General features: G+C 42.5%; 1 pseudogene; it reads left to right on the top strand.

Moving 5' to 3' along the window:
- The first annotated feature begins 965 nt into the window (after positions 1-965).
- LOC136531499 (dual specificity protein kinase YAK1 homolog) lies at positions 966-10,885 on the top strand (annotated as a pseudogene).
- The last annotated feature ends 894 nt before the right edge of the window (positions 10,886-11,779 follow it).

The following is an 11,779-nucleotide window of genomic DNA, read 5'->3' as shown; positions in this document are numbered from 1 at the left end:
AGAGGAGGTGCTGGCGTGCCACGTGAGTAAAAGTGGCAATTTCGTATCGCTTTTCTCCCTTTGCTGCTAAAAACGTAGCGCTAATTCTAAGGGTGCTATATCAGGAGTCGTCATCCGTTATAATGGTAGAAAGTTAAATATCCCTAATTTAGACAATAACATACCAATAGTATCGCATATACCATCCCATACATACTGTGTGTTTTGATGGGTAGTATGTATCCGCAAATACGTATCCACAAACCGCCTGTTTATCTATATTGTGAGCGTTTCAAGAATTATACTCATGTTTTTTCGCCTAAATAAAGCTATTGATAGACAAAGGGGACCATTTATGATAAAAGCCTTCAGTGATTCTCCATAGACCATAGATCTACCTGATCCGATGGTCACGTTGTGTCGCTGGCATTCCATTTGCCTAGGACGCCATGACAGCCGTGTTTAGCGTGAACGTGGCACGTGAGCCGTTGATATCAAGGGCCGTTGCTACTGGAAGAATATTATTCACCACTAATAGAAAAAATTAATATGCTAGTTAATATCTCGATTAATCAAGCCGCGTATATATACCCGCCGGAAGCGAAGCCGCGGAAAAAACACTGACAGAAAGAAATAGAGAGGGGACGCTGACGCAGACGGGGAAGGGGAAGAAGAGGGAGAGGGAACTGGGACTTGCCGCCCCAGCCTCCGCCAAATTCCCCACTCCTCCGCCACCGCCACCACCCACCCCTCGCTGCGCTCCGCCTACCGAATCCGGCGTCGCCAAGCAACCCCACTCCTCGTGCCGTTCCCAGAACCCTACCCGACCAATCCGCCCGATTCCCAGCTGCCGGACTCTGCGTCGGGAGCGCCGGAGCAGGGGAGGGGCGGAGGATCGGATCGGCAGCCGCAGGAGCATTGAGCGATGGCTGCCGTGTAGGATGCAGCTAGACTCCGCCGGCCGCCTGCCTAGCTGCTGCTTGCTGTTGCTGAAGTTCCGATGCTTCGGCCACCGCGATCCTAATAGGAGCGGAGGGTGGACTACCGGTGGAGTGGGCCGGGCGGCTGGTTGATCTCCGTGAGCTCCAGCGCCTGCGCACTGGGAGGTGGTGAGGTGCTTGCCGGAGGCGTATGGAGGAACTTGGGAGGGAGGGGGACTCCCCCGGGCCGCCGTGGGCGCTGAGCGAGTCCTCAGCTTTCCGGGCGTTCGCTGCGGCGGTGGGGGAGCGGGCGGAGGCGTCGCCTTCAGGCCCAGGCAATGGGGATTCCACCCACTCAAGCAACCTCCGCGCCGTCAGGAAGAGACCTGTACGTTTCCTGCACCTTCCCCTCTCTTGCGGTTACCCAGAGATGCTTGCTTCCTGCTGCCGTTGTACGGCCTCGATTTGCTGAGTTCTCAATTAGATTAAGCGATTCGCAAACGTTGATGCAATTGGGACGTAGTTTCGTGCTGGGCTGCTCGTAGTAAATCAAAAGCTTATAAACTCTTACGACTTCGACTATTCAAATCATCATCGATGCTGCTCCTGCTGCTATTTCTCTTGTTCTTGTTGCTTGCACGCATAGTTCAAGCAACTATGGTTGGACCAGGTGGTATAGTGTTTTCACTCAAATTGTAATTTGACTGCTTAATCCCGTTAAGTGCAAACTTCATGCCTCCTAACCATATATTTTGTATGCATCTTATACAAATTTCGTTTGCACCATTGTATTATAAGTAGTACAGAGTATTTACTAGCTTCATGTTTTTTACTCTCTGTTCTAGTATTGTTGTCACTACCACTAGCGCAGCAGAACATGTTCTGAAGGGCGGGCCTGGTGCAAGCGGTAGAGTCTTACCGCCTGTGACCGGAAGGTCTCAGGTTCGAGTCGCGGTCTCCTCGCATTGCACAGGCGAGGGTAAGGCTTGCCACTGACACCCTTCCCCAGACCCCGCACAGAGCGGGAGCTCTCTGCACCTGGGTGCGCCCTTTTTTTATAAGTGATATGGAGACAACTTGCATCATGCAAGGATCCTTGTTATTGTTAAGTCAAAAGAATCTTTCTTTAGGTTGTTATGTGTTTAAATTATACAGACCTGATTAGAGGACACAATGCTGTAAGGACATCCTTCAAGATGAGTGGGTTTGATGCAGCCCATTTTGTCACAGTCGTTCTTGTGTATAATATGCACCTCTTGTGCATGTCTCCGATGAGTGATTGTCTACTCTAAACTACATTTGTTTATTCATGCAGTTTGTTGCAAGATTAACCACAGACATCATCCAAACTTTTGAAAAATGCAATCCTGAGTTCAAGTACTCAGAGTCACTAAACCCCAAGCGCTTTCTCACCAATCCTGCAGTTCCTGTTCACAACGATGGTCTTGACAATGCAAATTCTGATCTCATATTGTATGTCAACCTGGAACTGGTTAATAAAAAGTCAAGCCGGAGGTTAGTTTTCTTGTCTTTACTGTTTATAAAGTACCAAATTCTTCCATTTCACAATATAAAGCCATTTGCTCAGCAGTTTTCATTTCACAATATAACTACTACTACTACTTTAATGATGTGTGAGAGATTAGGTGGTTGTACTATACCATATAATGGATGCATGTGTGTTCACTGGCCATCAAGTTTCCCTTAAACTTAATGCCTCCATATTGTATTTGTTGGGGTTATGGACTAATGTTTTGAAAGAGTGTAATATTCTGGAATTCTGTGTTCATTTTTTATAAGTAAAATTTGCTTGGGTGAAGTTGATTTTCATATATATTTGAGATCTGTTTAGACAAGCCTTGATGAACCCAGTTGTTTAGTATAGTTGGGCTTTCACAATGTTTAGAATCTTCTTCATGTGGCTTATATGATGAAGCTTCACTGCTCCACTACTATTTGACATTTTACATTTCAGAAGAGTTCAGGATTTTGAAACTACTCGTTGTATTTGTTGGGGTTATGGACTTATGTTTTGAAAGGAGTGAGCATTATCTATTTTTTCTGGTAATTTTGTGTACATTTTTTACAAGATGAAATTTGCATTGGGTGAAGTTGATTTTCATATAATATTTGATAACAATTGGACAAGCCTTGATGGACCCAGATGTTTAGTATAGTTGGACTTTCACAATGTTTGACTTCTTTTGATGTGTGGGGCTTATACGATGAACCTTTACTGCTCCACTACTATTTGACATTTTACATTTCAGAGTTCAGGATTTTAAAACTATGGACATCATTAAAATAGGCCAAACTTATTTTGGTATTCGTGAATTAGGTATGTTGTCCAAGAAATGCTTGGCCAAGGTACCTTTGGACAGGTTGCGAAATGCTGGGATGCAGAAACTAACAATTATGTTGCAGTGAAAGTTATAAAGAACCAGCCTGCCTTTTACCAGCAGGCTATCATGGAGGTCTCTTTATTAAGATTGGTATGGTACTCTACGTTGCAAGTTAGTATTTACTTTTACTGGATGATTGCAAAAATATGAATCACACTGTGACTATAATATCACCTGCAGTTAAATGAGAAATTTGATCCTGATGATCAACACCACATTGTCCGGATGCTGGATTTTTTCCTCTGCCAAAACCATTTGTGTATAGCCTTTGAAATGCTCGGTAACAACCTGTAAGATAACTTTCATTTAACTTATCTTCATCAATCTAACTATCAGCACTAGATTTGATTCATGTGGTGAGATAAACCTACATTTTTGTAGGTATGAGCTGTTGAAAAGGAATAGTTTAAGAGGTTTGCAAATGAAATATGTTCGAACTTTCTCAAGACAGGTGTGTTGTCATTTTAATATGTTGACTGGATGTCTAATGTATCTGTTACAATATGTGATGTGTATATTCTTTCAGATATTGGATGCCTTGATTATCATGAAAGATGCTGGCATTATTCATTGTGATCTAAAACCAGAAAACATTCTTATAGCTTCAACGTGAGTTAATTCGTCTCAATGTCATTGTTGGCGTTCATCAATCCTGTAGCCTGATGACTAAGTGGTGATTTTTGCAGTGTAAAAACAGCAGCTGGAGTGAAAGTAATTGATTTTGGATCAGCGTGCATGGAGGGTAAAACCATTTATTCATATATTCAGGTTTTGTTTGAACCCACTCAGCAGTCTGAATTTTATGCTATAGTAGTATTTTATCGATTTCAAGTCAAGCTTCTACTGTTTCCTTTTTCAGAGCCGTTATTACAGGTCTCCAGAAGTACTTCTTGGTTATCCGTATCCTGTGTGTCATCTCTACAATCAGATGCATTATCTATAGACTATAGTTACACAAGCATCTCATAATGCATAAATCGTTTTGCTTTTGTTAGTCTATGTTGAAGCCTCATTATGATTTGTGGCTTTGTGAATTTTAACTTGTCAACTTGTGCGCTTAACAAATGCCAGATATACTACTGCCATCGATATGTGGTCATTTGGCTGCATCGTTGCTGAGCTGTATATAGGGCTGCCTTTATTTCCTGGTGCATCAGAATATGATGTTCTTTGCCGTATGATTGAGATTATTGGGTTAGTGTTTCCTACTGAAAAATTAACCCCTTGGTTTTAAGTTCCATTTGGTTATTTTTGTGTGTGAATCACCTATACTGGATTAGGTGGTAACTGTTTGGGCTCTTTCACTTTAATTAAGAAAACTCGAACTCCATAAAAATCTGCTTTCTCAAAATTCAATTATAAACAGTGGGCAACCACCAGATGATCTGCTACGTGAGGCTAAAAACACTGGGAAATTTTTTAAGCATGTTGGAAGTGTCTTTCCTAGTAGTGAGGCTCGGAATGGCGCTAGCAGTGCATACAGAATTTTAAGTGAAGATGAGATCGAAGCAGTAAGTTTAATGGTTTTCTTGAAGTTGTCCTTATGGTTTTGTCACTACCATGCCTTATTCATTACCATCTATAACCTGGTTGCATCCTTGAACACAGAGGGACTCCAAGAAGCCGAAGGTAGGGAGATGGTATTTCCCTCGTGGAAGGCTTGACAGACTGATATATACATACCCTTGGAAGAATTTGAGTGAGGAAAACTTGCCAGGTTAATACTGGAATCCTTGCTTTAGTGTTGTATATGTTCCCAGAGATTAGTGTTTCTTCGTCACTATTTTTTGGTCCACCCAATGTTTATTTCAATAAGCATCTCTCTTGCACAATAAAGATTCCATATTGAATTAATCTAATGGCACTTCCATTTTTTTAGTTTGTAACAACTCACAGGGGATGATGACATAGAGGTCTCTCAACCTTCAAAATTTATATGATACTGTAGCATAACTATTTTCTTCAATCGCAGAGCTGGTATTTATATTTATCAGTGACGTCTGCACTAATGCAGGATTAGACGATGAGTCTGCAGCTCAGTGAACTACACACTAGTTAGGACCTAACTCCAGCTGCATGTCTCATCCAGATTGTGTGCTTCAGTTGAAGATGCTTCATGAACTGGACAAATTACATGGACTTATAATACTTGCATGTACTGGAGTTATGTAGCACATTTGATGCTTTATTAATGGGCCACTTGCATTCATTGCAATGATGAGTGCAAATTTCTTGAATGAAAAGTGCCGTACCCATGTTTTTTTAAAGCAACAAACTAATCATAGTTTTCGTTACAAAGTTGAAAGTACCACTATATATTCTCACTTCTTGCAAATTCTGTTCAGAGACAGAAAAGGCTGATTACTTGGCATTGGTTGATTTCTTGAGAGGACTTGTTGAGTTTGATCCTAATAAGAGATGGTCCCCGCTGCAGGTATTTGCCAATGACACCAGTACATTTTCGTTTTTGTGTATAATATTGTCTTTGTAAAATGGAAAATATTTCAATCCTGATGCCTCTAAACTTTATATTACTTGGTTTCTATGGAACTAATTTGTATCTCGAATAATCGTTGGATGCTCTTCACAAATGCTAAAACCTATTTCAGGCCTCATATCATCCATTCATCACTGGTGAAGCCTTCACTGGTCCTTATGAGCCTGTCCAGGAGACCCCACGAATTGTAAGTACAGTCTTAATCCAGAGTCCAGAGTGCTTGCTGCATGAATTTTCTCACATCCTACTCCCTCCGTATCGGTAATTGAGGTCGTTTTACGGGGTGACATCGTTTGCACAATTGAAGTCATTGTAGGTCTTTTAACCAGGTTTTGGACGCGACTGCCCCCGGACTCTTCGTTTCTATCGCGCTCATTCATTCACGGGAGCAATAAAATCGTGCCCTTTTAGTTGCGGTCCCCTGCGCTCCCCCTTCCTTCCTTGCTTGCTCCATGCATGGTCCATCCGCGACAACGCCGGCGGCATCGCGGAGATGGCCGGCATGCTCCCTCCTCATCAAGTATTGGCCGAGCAGTCACACAAAACCATTATTTTAGGAATGTTGCTCTGAAGAACCTAAGTTCATTATTGTAGTAAGAACATAAGAACACCATTTCTCATCTTCTGGTGGCAAGTTCAAATTCAAACCAGCAAACACTTCATTGTCATCTAGTAGAGTGGCACAAGAACATGTACACTTAGACTTCAAATAATGGATGCATGCATCAGGAACCCAGTGTTGCTAGTCGGTAGATGCACGGCAATGTTCCAACGGAGGCGTTTAAATAGAACAAGCAAGTAGTAACCCAAACAGTCAGATCAAATGAGCGCCAAAAGAAGAAAAAATCGAGCGGTAGTGAACAGATCGATCCTAAATTCGCGCCATGCGAGCGCCAAAGGGGAAAAAAATCCATTTATGCAGCGCCATGCAAGCACCGAAGGGGAAAAATCACAGTGCCACACAAAAGCCGGGGGGGGGGGGGGGGGGGGCGGAGAATATGCGCGCCATGCAAAATTCACGCATCAAGCAAAAATACCGCGTCGGGTGCCTCGCCGCGCTAACCGCTCCAGCTGCTGAATGTTTGTTGCATGAGAGATACCCGCAACCCTATTTAATAAAGGCAAAAGGGCATACCCAGTGCAGAGAGCTCCCGCTCTGTGCGGGGTCTGGGGAAGGGTGTCAGTGGCAAGCCTTACCCTCGCTTGTGCAATGCGAGGAGACCGCGACTCGAACCCGGGACCTTCCGGTCACAGGCGGTAAGACTCTACCGCTTGCACCAGGCCCTGCCCTTCCTTGGTATGTTAAATCCTGTCCAAAACGACCTGAATTACTAGTATGGAGGGAGTACTTGTTTTGAGATAAAGTAGATTGCTAGTAGCGGATATGCTCCAAAAAAGCATGGGAGATAAGTTAGTAAGTATCTAGTTTGTAAGTCAAGCATCTTATGTCTTTTTTTGTGCTGTAGCCTGTTGGTCGTGCTGCAGTAGTTGACCACAATCCAGGAGGAGGTCACTTGCTGGGTGCTGGTCTTTCTCCTCAGGTTGAAGTGTTTTCTCTCATGCTTCTGTTTTGTTGATAAGTTGTAAGATATTCCTGTAACATCTTATTATGGCATTTTTTAGGTTGGAAGCATTAACAGATGCCTACGATTTAACAATGCTTTGCAACCAAATATGCCTTTTTCATATGGAAGCAGCTGTGGCAGTTTTGGTAGCCATGGTAGCTTTAATGATAATGCTGGCTTCAGCTATGGAAGCTATGATTTTAACAGTGTCAACATATATAATTCGCCGATGGATCCTTCTGGGTTTAATTTACGTTCACAACTTGGAGGATCGTTTCTCGGATCTAGTCCGGATATTCGACGAAGACCTCATCTCTCACATGGTGGTGGCATTCGGTTAAGTCCTGGTGGTCCAGGGCATATGTCTCTTGGGGCCAGTCCATCACAATTTACACCGCCAAATTCCCAGATGCAAATCCCAACAGGTCCTAATGGAAAGTATGGTGCCTCTCCTTCAAGAGGTGGACATGGCTCCTCGTTGGGAAAGGTTGCTGCTGTAGGCCAATACAATAGGAGGAGGAATCAGGGTTATCCACCTATGCCAGTGCCACCACATGAACACACATCTCAACTGATCCAGGGACACCAAGGAGATGGTGTCAGTACTGCTCGCTTCGATGCATATGGCCGAGGAAATTCTACGTACCTACACAATGCACTCCCTAATTCTAGTCATTATAGCTGGAGATCTCAAAGGAGATTTGGCAGTGGTTTACCTTTGGACCCTTCTTCTAGTCATGGTTCTTTTCCACCCACCAATTATAATGGCTTTCCTTTACACTCCGATGCGTCAGCAGATACATTGCCCTCCACCTCATCAGTACCAGATCCAGCCGATTGGGATCCCAACTATAGGTAATGGTGCATTTTAAAGTTATTTATTTGAATGTATCCTACAACTTAAAGGTTCCTTTGCTATTATAATGTGCAGTGATGAGTCGCTCCTGCAAGAGGATCATTCATTGTCAGTTGGGTTAAGTGGTCTTCACCTGAGAGATGCAAGTGGCCAAACAAACAGATCTAGCAGATTGGCACCTATCCAAAGTCATGATACTTTAAGTTCAAACCCTTCGCCTTTGAATCAAAGGTATCATAGTAATTTCTTGATGTGATTATTAGATGTGCTCAGGCATGTGTAGCAGAAGTTACCCCTCTTTTGAAAGCTTCTGATCAACAACCAGCAGGCAAAGGGGCCTGTAGCCTAGTGATTGCAGTGACCTTAGTAGCACCCTAGGTCCTGGGTTCGAATCCCCATGGGAGCGAATTACTGGCTGGGTAAAAAAGGTCACTCACTGGTTCCCCTGGTCGGCATGGATGAACCGAGCTGTGGTGGGCGGGCCCTCGTGTAAGGGGCTGATAGTGGGTTGGGCCTCAAAGCACGGGTTAATGTATGAGGAGGCCCAGCTTTCATGACCTTTCTTGGCCAGGCTCCGGTTGAGCTCTTCTTAGTGAAATACCATGGGGGTGGTCTTTCCCCCACCGGCCAAGTTTTTTTTTATCGACAACCAGCAGGGATGCATTAGTGTCATTTTATTTTGCATTATTCATTGATCAAGTATGCACTTATATAGTTTGTTCGTATCTTTAGGGAAAAAAAAAACACAACTCAAAGTTACCGCCTGTTGGTTTCTATTGCATCATACCTTGCACTGTTGCATGCCTTTGAGGAACTACCATCATTGAAAATGATGTTTCACATGAAAGTAGTATTGTTTTTCCCACTTCTCATTTAAGTTGCCTGAGTTTGTTCAAAGGATCTAGATGCACATTACCATTGTATTTAAGGCAGTTCAAGTGGAGTTGCTGCTTTACTAGTATACATGTTTTTGCTGCAGAAGGTGGACACCTATTTCATGCATCATCCCTGGGAGAGAGTACAACCAGGTCATGTCACATTGGATGGTTACAAACATGCAAATTATTCTCAGCAAAGTTTCCCAAGCTATCGTGGACAACCATTTCAGCAGTACAACAACATAACTTCCAGTTACATCCGTCCGACGAGGGCTCATCACAATGGTCAACCTGTCTGGACTAATTATAGCCTGACAGAACCTCCACCCACTACCATGGGTGACGGAATGCCCTGGGGTATTTTTCATGCTTTCATACTTAGGATTATCTTATCTTTGTGGTTGGTATAGCCATGTACTTCGCATAGTTATTATATTTCCTTCTGCTTGCAGTTCTCTTTTTCACCTTTGATCTTAGGCAAGGCATGCTTCAGAAATTTAATTGGCATTATCTTGTTGTAGTCACATCTTAACCAGTTTCACATTATTGCAATACCTTCACATCTTAACCAGTTTCGCATTATTGCAATACCTTGTAACTTTTACTTTTAATATTCAGAGGAACGGATGTTGCAGTTTTAGTTGAATCACTACAAAAATAAAAATAAAAAAATCATAGTATGTTCGATCCTACCGTTGTCCTGCTTTTCTATGCACGTGGGACCGGTTCAAAAGTTGTTACTACCTTTGGACCTCAATATCTGATGTCTGACAACTTTTTGGCAGTCAAATTAGCTCCATCCTCCAGTCGGGAATGTCAAATTTTCCTGACCGGAGGGGGTATTGTTAAATGGCAACTGTGACAGTGCATGCAATATTAACTTATACTCACTACATTTCAAATTGTAAGTCGTTGCGGCTTTTCTAGGTACATAGTTTTTATTACGTATCTGGACATAATGTATATCTAGATGCGTAGTAAAAACTATCAGCCTGTTCGGGAGGCCGTATCGTATCGTGGATTATTTACTGCTAGCTGGTTTGGTGTGAGAGAAAAACACTGTTCCCGGCTGGAAATTTACGATCGTTAACGACTTACAATTTGGAATAGAGGGAATAGGGAGTATGTTAATCGTAGCTTGCTATGCAAATACATTTTCAAGAAGCACGTTATATTGTTATATCTTATTCTGCACCTAACTCTTGTCATCCCTATCTTATTCCTATTGTGTATTTATTACTTCCTCTATTCCAAATTATAAGTCGTTCAATTTTTTAGATATACATAGTAGTGTATATCTAGATGCGTAGTAAAAACTATATACCTATAAAAGCCAATGACTTGTAATTTGGAATTGAGGGTGTATTATTTATATATGTGTTCCAGTTGGCTTTTATTTAAAACTTTAGTAAGTCTTCTCTACATGTCATTCAAGCATAATACTGATGCAAATAAGTCCTTGCTGTGTAGGAGGGAGAGCTGGCCATTCGTTTGCAGCGAGCGGACTGCCACCTACCGTTAGGAAGGATTTTGGAAGGATCTTTTAGTCCTGAATCTGGAGGAATGCGGAATGCCACCAAATTGATGGCATCAGTTGTTTGCATTTGCAATTCCGGGTTGGATTATTTGCAGGGGTGGTTACTGGTTTTGCAATTTGTTGTGTTCCTCCGATGTCTCTCCTAGGATGTTCGATTCAAATGATTATATGGTATGGGATATAATTATAGTGTTCGTTCTTTGCTATACCTGCACGATCCAGTAGAAAGAAGTCAGTTATGCTTCTTGGTACGAATCTTGCTAGTTCGAGGCTTGGGACAATTTTTCTGTCTCGGTTATTGTCTTCTTTTCGCTTTTCTATTTTTTGACACAGGGTTCAGAGCTAAGTTCCTGAACCTAAACATGGCTAAGACTGAAGTGAAAGCCACGTGGTCGTGGTGATATGTTTTCTTTTTCGTGAGGCTAGAGGGGGCGACTCAGTTTTTATGCTTTTTCGTTGTTTTGCTACAGCTGGTTTTCGAAGGCGTCTGTGTTCAATATGTTAGAATCTAATATCTCTAGTTATATGCAGCCGTCCTTGAATCTTAAAAAGAATATTGCGACTATGAAACAAGCGTGCACCGTATTAGACAGCTAGCCGTGCCGGTCTGCGCGCCTGCTCGAGCGTGCTTCACGTGGACGCCCACGCTGCTCTGTTTCCCTCCCATGCCACATCTGCGTCTACTCTGTTTTTTTGTGCATGTTGCTCGCTCCCCTTTGGTGCCACATGCATGAATGTGGGCCCAGCAATTTGTGACAGATGGGTCCTACTACAACATTAAAACACCAGATCTACTTTTACAACATATCGATGAAACCTTTGCAACATATGTCTAAAACAGATAAAACATTGGGGATATATAGTTGAAACATCATTGCAACATGTGCAACATCCTAATCTACTTTTGAAACATCCAGATGCAATACTTGCAATATACAAAAGAACACAGATACACACTTGCAACATATGTGTACAAAAAAAAACAGATAAAACATTGGGGATAGGCACTTGCAACATACATGTACAACTATTGCAATATATACAACATATGTAATACCCCGATCTACTTTTAGAACATCCACATAAAACACTTGCAACATCCAAACGAATCGTTGAACTCGACACCGCCACGACGCATGGAGCTT

Source organism: Miscanthus floridulus, unplaced genomic scaffold, assembly GCF_019320115.1.
Source record: "Miscanthus floridulus cultivar M001 unplaced genomic scaffold, ASM1932011v1 fs_365_1_2, whole genome shotgun sequence".
In the NCBI taxonomy this organism is placed as follows: Eukaryota; Viridiplantae; Streptophyta; class Magnoliopsida; order Poales; family Poaceae; genus Miscanthus; species Miscanthus floridulus.
This window is presented reverse-complemented; position numbering and strand designations above follow the sequence as displayed.